Source organism: Salvelinus namaycush, chromosome 4 (genome assembly GCF_016432855.1).
Source record: "Salvelinus namaycush isolate Seneca chromosome 4, SaNama_1.0, whole genome shotgun sequence".
Classification (NCBI taxonomy): Eukaryota; Metazoa; Chordata; class Actinopteri; order Salmoniformes; family Salmonidae; genus Salvelinus; species Salvelinus namaycush.
In genome coordinates, this window is record NC_052310.1 from 65455327 (window position 1) to 65464766 (window position 9440).

Sequence of the window (9440 nt, forward strand, 5' to 3'; positions counted from 1 at the left end):
TGTCCTTAAGCCATTTTGCCACAACTTTGGAAGTATGCTTGGGGTCATTGTCCATTTGGAAGACGCATTTGCGACCAAGCTTTAACTTCCTGACTGATGTCTTGAGATGCTGCTTCAATATATCCACATAATTTTTCTACCTCATGATGCCATCTATTTTGGGGAGTGCACCAGTCCCTCCTGCAGCAAAGCACCCCCACAACATGATGCTGCCACCCCCGTGCTTCATGGTTGGGATGGTGTTCTTCGGCTTGCAAGCCTCCCCCTTTTTCCTCCAAACATAATGATGGTCATTATGGTTGAACAGTTCTATTTTTGTTTCATCAGACCAGAGGACATTTCTCCAAAAAGTATGATCTCTGTCCCCATGTGCAGTTGCAAACCATAGTCTGGCTTTTTTATTGTGATTTTGGAGCAGTGGCTTCTTCCCTGCTGAGCGGCCTTTCAGGTTATGTCGATATAGGACTTGTTTTACTGTGGATATAGATACATTTGCGCCTGTTTCCTCCAGCATCTTCACAAGGTCCTTTGCTGTTGTTCTGGGATTGATTTGCACTTTTCACACCAAAGTACGTTCATCTCCTTCCTGAGCGGTATGATGGCTGCGCGGTCCCATGGTGTTTATACTTGCGTACTATTGTTTGTACAGATGAACATGGTACCTTCAGGCATTTGGAAATTGCTCCCAAGGATGAACCAGGCTTGTGGAGGTCAGCATTTTTTTTTCTGAGGTCTTGGCTGATTTCTTTAAATTTTCCCATGATGTCAAGCAAAGAGGCACTGAGTTTGAAGGTAGGCCATGAAATACATCCACAGGTACACCTCCAATTGACTCAAATGATGTTAATTAGCCTATCAGAAGCTTCTAAAGCCATGACATCATTTTATGGAATTTTCCAAGCTGTTTAAAGGCACAGTCAACTTAGTGTATGCAAAATTCTGACCCACTGGAATTGTGATACAGTGAATTATAAGTGAAATAATCTGTCTGTAAACAATTGTTGGTGTCATGCACAAAGTAGATGTCCTAACCGACTTGCCAAAACTATAGTTTGATAACAAGAAATTTGTGGAGTGGTTGAAAAATGAGTTTTAATGACTCCATCCTAAATGTATGTCAACTTCCGACTTCAACTGTAGGTATTCCTTTTGTCCAGGTGGGAAAGGGCAGTGTGGAGTGCAATAGAGATTGCGTCATCTGTGAATCTGTTTGGGCGGTATGCGAATTGGAGTGGGTCTAGGGTTTCCTGGGATGATGATGTTGATGTGAGCCATGACTAGCCTTTCAAAGCACTTCATGGCTACAGATGTGAGTGCTACGGGCCAGTAGTCATTTACGCAGGTTACCTTGGCGTTCTTGGGCACAGGGACTATGGTGGTCTGCTTGAAACATGTAGGTGTTACAGACTCGGTCAGGGACAGGTTGTCACTTGCAAGTTGGTCAGCGCCTGTTCTGAGTACATGTCCTGGTAATCCATCTGTGCTGCTGCCTTGTGAATGTTGACCTGTGTAAAGGTCTTACTCACATCGACTACAGAGAGTGTGATGACACAGCTGTCCGCAACAGCTGGTGCTCTCATACATGCTTCTGTGTTGCTTGCCTCGAAGCGCTCATAAAAGTAATTTAGCACGTCTGGTAGGCTTGTGTTACTGGGCAGCTTGCGGCTAGGCTTCCCTTTGTAGTTCGTAATTTTTGCAAGCCCTGCCACATCAGACGAGCGTCAGAGACGGTGTAGTAGGATTCAATCTTAGTCCAGTATTGACGCTTTGCCAGTTTGATGGTTCGACGGTGGTTATAGCGGGATATCTTATAAGTGTCCGGGTTAGTGTCCCGCTCCTTGTAAGCGGCAGCTCTACCCTTTAGCTCATTGCAGATGTTTCCGCCTGTAATCCATGGCTTCAGGTTAGGGTATGTACGTACGGTCACTGTGGGGACGACATCATCGATGCACTTATTGATGAAGCCGGTGACTGATGTGGTATACTCCTCATTGCCATCGGATGAATCCCGGAACATCCCAGAACATATTCCATATATCCATGCATAGTCACTTTACCTCTACCTACATGCACATATTACCTCGACTAACCGGTTGCCCTGCACATTGACTCTGTACCGGTACCCCCTGTATATAGCCTCGCTACTGTTATTTTATTGTTGCTCCTTAATTATTTGTTATTTTTCTATTTTTCTTTAATTTTTTTACGTCAGTTTATTTTAGTAAATACTTTTAACACTTTTTTTCTTAAAACTGCATTGTTTTAAGGGCTTGTAAGTAAGCATTTCACTGTAATGTCTACACCTGTTGTATTTGACACGTGACAAATACGATTTGATTTGATATGCCCACTTCTCACTTAAAACATATTATTTTGTTTTAACAGGGAGTAGGGTGCCAGTTGGGACTGAGCCATAGCCTGGGTTGGTTGAAAATACTTTTCATCAGTAAATTGTATTGACTTTTTGGCAAGGACATTCAAGCCCACAGGCCTAACCTGTCCTGTCCATAGCCAGCAGATGGACCACACACACACACACACACACACACACACACACACACACACACACACACACACACACACACACACACACACACACACACGTGCGCGCACACACACACACACGTGCGCGCACACACACACACTCTCTTCCTCTCATTTACCTGTCAGATTAACTTAAAGAATGCCTTTCTCTCTCTCTCTCTCTCTCTCTGTCTGTGTTGCAGGTATATGTATTATATCTAGGACCCATGGATTGTACTTAGAGAGAACTATTTGCCTGCTGGAGTCAAAGCACATTAATTCAAGTAGATCAGACATATTGGAGTTTCTGTTGGGTATATCTTGAAATCGGTCTGTGGTATGAAAAGCAGGTAGTGCATTTGTTTGTGAAACCAGCTGTGCTTATCAGTTAAATAAGCAGATATCCTCATGAAGTCAGTGCTTGTGACATACAGTAGGATACAGTACAACTATCTATCAATTGGGGCAAACAGAGACGTAAGCTTTCCATGGATATATTTGTGCCAGTGAAAGTAGTCAATTGGTCGGCCTAGGTACAGGAACTAATTGTAAGTCGCTCTGGATAAGAACCAAAGGCAGTTTTCATAGAGTATGTGTCTAACTAAAAGAGGAATCTGGGTCTGTGACCCAAATGGCACCCTATTCCCTATATAGTGCACTACTTTTGATCAGGGCCCATATAGTAGTGCACTATATAGGGAATAGGGTGCCATTAGGGTCGTACACTAGGTATTGCCTTACTGGGTTGGCATTTGTTTATTCTGGTATGATGAATGGTTTAGAGATGCAGAGAAGCTCAGGTTTGGAGACAGAGCAGCTAGACTGGGAGTAATTAAGACAAGTGTGTAAAGCATGATTAATAACCACATAGTGTACAGGTTCGCTACATCAGAGATCTGTAAACAACACACAGCCAGATGGGAGCCAAATTGCAGGAATATACGTATATATTGTTTGAGTTCCAAATTGCATCCTATTCCCTATGTTTAGTGGACTACTTATGGGCACTGTTAAAAAATTGGGCACTGTAAAGTGCCATTTCGGACGCATCTGTTTTCTTTCCAGAACACTGTGTACTCAACAATTTAGTCATCAAACCCTCCCCTAACCCGGACGACGCTGGGCTAATTGTGCACATCCTCTTGGGTCTCTCGGTCGCGGCCGGCTGCGACACAGACTGGGATCAAACCTAGGTCTGTGGTGACACCTCTAGCAATGCGATTCAGTGTCTTAGACCACTGGGCTATGTATTTTCAACAACTTCCCAAGTATCATTCTCTGTGGTAAAATTGCCTCCCCCTGTAGTCTGCATTACATGACTCATGTAGAGCTGTGTGGGCTGTGGATGGTCTTGCCTAGGGGAAAACAAGTTACGTTTTCTTGTCCTACTACCTACCCATTAACTATCTTCTCTATCTCCTCTATCTCTATCCTTCTCATTCGTCTCTCTCCAGCCATGTGAGACACTGACAGTATAGAGGGATCAAGCATAGCTTTTAGGGAAAGCAGGGAGACAGGTGTCAAAACGGTCCAGCAAGCAAATCTAACCGACGCTAATCAGCCCTGTTGTTCCTCTGCAATCCATGTCTAGTTCACGACTCTCACTCCCTATGAAAAACAATTACGCTCGTTTGAAGTTGAGCAGGCACTAACTCACCTGTCTCTTCCTATAAATGTAGAAGCCGAACAAAGAGAGAAAAGAGCCGGTCGGCAGGCAGGGTGGGGATGTACTGTACATGTACTGTACAACCCATCCAGGGTGTCTACAATTAACTATTGTAAGTTATTTGGATACATTGGATAGATATAACCCATAGACCTGTAGCAATGAGAAATCTCTGACAGAATTACAAAAGAAAGATCATGGTTATGCATCATCAATGAATATGTCATGAAGTTAATAATTCATATAATCCTTCATTTGTAAAGACCCTGTATCCGAACCTGTATCTGTGGCTCACCTGTATCAGTGGCTCTATGTGAAGACCACTGCAAATGAGCAAACAGTAATACAGTAATACACTAAGAGTAATACAGTAACAGTAATACACTAACAGTAATGCACTAATACAGTAATACGGTAATACAGTATTACACTAACAGTAATATTGTTACAGTAATACACTAACAGTAATACTGTTACAGTAATACACTAACACTAATACAGTAATATACTATGAACATCTGAGGGCATACAGTACTACAATTGCTTCAAAGGGAGAGCCCTGGTGTGTCTGAGGCATGGGAGGGGAGGGAGGAGAGCAGAAGGAGGATATGTGATCTTCAAAGGAATGGGACGGACAAGGCACCACACAGTCATGTATTGAAATAATAGCTGGCAAAGACTCTCAGCATTTGTGTCAGTATAATGCTCGGTGGCACCAAAAGCTGTACACACGACTACAACCAACCCTCTCGTTTAATTCATGGTGATGGGGCTGGGGCTTTCAGTGGGTCAGAGCTCAGAGGAGGCTGGCTGGCTGATGCGAGCTGCAGTCGTGCCTAATGCAGTGGGTTGACGGGAGATGAGCGAGGGGGAACGAGGGTAGCAGTCTAGGCCAATGGGAGGCTTGCTGAAGTAAGACCACAGTGTCAGCTAGCAGATGGGTGAACTCTCCTTCTCACTCAGTAAGAGTCAGTGGTAGTAAGTACATGACGGGCCACTTAGAGAGGTTTGACAGAGGAGTGTTGCAATGTCATGATGAAGTGGCATGTACATGTATATGACCTCTCATCTCTGCACTGTGGCTCAAATGGTGCGACCCCTCAATTATTGACTAATTAGCACAGTGTCCCAATTTGAAACACTAACAATACCTGTATGAAGAAAGATTGTCTTAATAAAACCAAACGTCTTAATACTTGCCCAATACAGCCATATTTGTTTTAAATCAATATCAAATAATTTCTGGGTAACAATTAAGTACCTTACTGTGATAGATTTTCATAAAAAATTGGCCAAAACAACTTTTTAGCAACAACAAAAAAATTCTCAGGCAAGAATTTTGCCAGGACTTTCTGTGAATGGTATGAGTGAGGAGGGGAAAATGGAAAACTAGCTGTTATTGGCAGAGAGGTTTGGAACTATTTGTTGTTGGTCTATTAACCAATTTACCACATGGTGATGTCACCATGGAAAGCCAAAATTCCCACGCATGAAAACCTTCTGATTAGAAGATCCTGTGCAGATAGTATCTTCAACCCGAAACTATCAGGAAATAGCACTGATCAAATGTTTTCACACTTTTACAGTGTTAGTTTCATCAGCTGTTTCATCAGCTGTTGTCTGGTGGGACTGAATTTGGACTGCACTGGGCCTTTAATAATTTAATAATCCAGTTTATAAAACTCAGACCCGCCAGACCGTTGTTTCTAACAATGTTATTTATCATATTTCCCACAACTCATAAAGTATGCATCTTGACTGGCAGCGTCGCCAATTCACATGAAAGGTAAATTACTTTGGACATCAGAGGATGGTACTCTGTCTGTACCTAAACGGAAGAAGTGACAGGCCGTCTAGCAGTTCTGACAAGTTCTCAAAAGACAGACAATCATCAGGGTCCAGACATAGTACACCAAGTCCAGACATTGGACCATAGAGGAAGATATGGTGACAAGTAATCATAGTGTTCTTATTTGATGTCTAAAGGAAATAATTTAACTAGTTTCCCAATTACATTTTATCATTGATATAATTTGTAAATGGATCTGATACAGGGTATCCTGCCATATAGATTTGGTTAATCCGATACCGAAGAACATGAGGAAACTAACATGACAGAAGGAAACTAACCAACTGAAAGGATGGCACTTTAACAAAAACAAAACATACAATGTACCCGAGGTGACAGGCTGAGATGACCCAACAATAAAGGAGAACAGTGCCAGCTCACTGTACTGAACATCAAATGGGAAGACAAGCGTATTCTTACTTCCCTTCTCTTTCAGGGTCAGCAGAGTCCTCTAAGTTCCCCTTGCACAGTTCTCCAGAAAGACCCAATTATTTAATCATTCATTACCTCCTCTGTCACCGTCAACTCCATTTGAGCATTTAAGCCCTTTGCCAATGCCAGTAGAACTCCATCCATTACTATTCGCTCCTCCCTCCCAGTTTTAGGGGCTGCATCCCAAATAGCAGCCTATTCCCTATATAGTGCACCACTTTTGAACATGGGCCATGTAAGGAAGAGGGTGCCATTTGGAACGCAGCACAAGAAAGCCCATCCAGTAATAAATTACATATCACCTTGACAACGTGCATGATTGCCATATTTTTTTTGATGTAACTTTTTTTTTGCTTGACTCTGACTCCTATCCTCATCCTATCCAGGTCCTATCACGCGTCTGTATATCATAACAATCCTTAATAACTGTCAATCCACTAGCGTCAGCCCAACACATCCCCAGACTCATTAGCATAGGCCTAGCTTTTGTTCTGTTGGAAAAGGCTGATTATTTTATACAACAGGGCAAAGCCAATTATTTAGTAAAATGGAACACTGTAATGGAAAACTGTCATTTAAACGGCAAGTTTTTGTATTATCAACAGTAAAAAACTCAACATTTTACTGCAGCACACTGTAAATGATGTTCCAATGTGGGACAATTTATATATTTTGAATGGTACTGTAATTCCACTCTACAGAATACAGTACTGTACCGTATCTTTGGAGCGCCAAAGACCTTTTGACCACTATTGTTGTTTCTGCTTCATTAACATATTTTGAGGCGTGCGTTGTAAGAGGCTAAATTTATTGCACCTGTGAGTGGGAATGCTGCACCAATTTAACTCCTCTGTGGTTATAGTTCCCCCTGAAATGTAAAATGTATAGGGGACAGTTTGGAGTCTCAGCAAGTTTTAAACTTTAAATTGTGACTCTGGATTATCTTCATTATGCACAACCCTACGTAGTGGAGGTGTTCTGGAGTTGTGTCCTTCTCTCTACCCTCTCTCTCACAATCCTTTTCTTTGGACGGACCAGGAGGCAGCAATAGTAACAGTGGTTTGACCGCAGCTGCCGCTGTCTCTCTGTTCCAGTAGACAAGGCCGGAATTGCCAGAAGGACTGGGGAAGATGGAAAAGTAAAAGTGGCTTGATCGAAGCCCAACATAAAACCCTAATCCAAGCACCACCCAAAACCCTCCCAGAATTTAGAACCAGCACTGGACCAGCTGCCTGAGGAGGAAACGATGGACAGCAGGCCTTGAGGCGAGTAGTGCTTCCGAGGCGAGCCTTACACCCGCTACCCTTGGCCTGCAGCTCTTCTCCTTTGCCTTTATTTTTTTCCATCTGCCCTCGGGCCACCACCGACCAGACCACGACCAGCTGACCACCAACCACCCGGAGTAGACCAATAGAACGAGAGATCAGACACCATCACCACCTGAACCAAAGGCTCGGAGGAAAAACCAAAGACGACAACCTACACCTGGAGTGAGGGGGAGTGCCTCTATTGACCTCCGGGTAATGAGCTTCTGGGTGTGTCTGCTTGCTCTGAGGTTTTGTCTTTTCTCCCACTGCAGGACCGGAGCAGACCAACGACAAGACCAGACATCATCAAGACCCATGGAAGACCCATGAGCATGGAAGCCTAGGGCGTGGGCCCGGGTGGAGCCGCCGCGGGTGCAGATCTTGGTGGTAGTAGCAAATATTCAAATGAGAACTTTGAAGGCCGAAGTGGAGAAGGGCCCCATGTGAACAGCAGTTGAACATGGGTCAGTCGGTCCTAAGAGATGGGCGAATGCCGTTCGGAAGGGAGGGGCGATGGCCTCGGTCGCCCCCGGCCGATTGAAAGAGAGTCGGGTTCAGATCCCCGAATCCGGAGTGGCGGAGACGGGCACCGCGAGGCATCCAGTGCGGTAACGCGACCGATCCCAGAGAAGCTGGCGGGAGCCCCGGGAGAGTTCTCTTTTCTTTGTGAAGGGCAGGGCACCCTGGAATGGGTTTGCCCCGAGAGAGGGGCCCAAGCCCTGGAAAGTGTTGCGGTTCCGGCGGCGTCTGGTGAGCTCTCGCTGGCCCTTGAAAATCCGGGGGAGAGGGTGTAAATCTCGCACCGGGCCGTACCCATATCAGCAGCAGGTCTCGATCTATAAGCCCAGAATGATAGTGAAGTGGGCAATCGAACGCGTCCCCAGCTCCGGCTGGGAGGGGGGAACTGACTTCTGGGAGACGGCTGATGGAGCTTCGGCAACAGCAGTCTGATCACATAGCCTCTGTGGTGAAATGTTTAAACACGCGTCTCCCGCATACTTAGGGAACTCTAAACCGCGAAGGTTTGATTCGAATGTAAACCTTGACGTGGCTTGTCAAGAGTGAGCATTAAAGGGAGACGGCCGGTGCTTAGCGGTTAGTGCACTACCAGGTCCCAGGTTCGCCTGAGTACGGGACTCTACACATTAAGGTGGGAGCTCCCTTCCACGCTTCTCAGAGTATGAAGCGGGTTGGCATGTGACTAACCGTTGGCAAAAACATACTGTCTACGGTTGGGTCCTAGGTTCTGAGGACCCGGGGGTAATAACTACCCCCATGGTGAATAGAGTGGATAAAAATGCAGGCCGAAAGGGAGGTACACTACATATATACGCGCACATGGTAAGGTGCGAAGGGGCGGAACGGTAACACGTATCACTCACATCGGCGAAACTCACACAGTGTTAAAGTTCCATACAATGCAGAGGGCGCTACCATCCGACGCACGGTCGAATAATCCCACATTTTGTCGCCCTCAGGTCTTTTGCGGTGACAGACGAAGTTAAGCAGCAGGAACCGGATGCCCTTCCCAGCTGTAGCATTTACTTTTTTTACAGTATAATACAGTCAATTTAATGGTATTGTACTGTTTGCCAACATACTCTGTTTTTCTGAGATTTGGCTTTCCTCTGACATCCAAACGGATTATTTACAACCAGCGGGT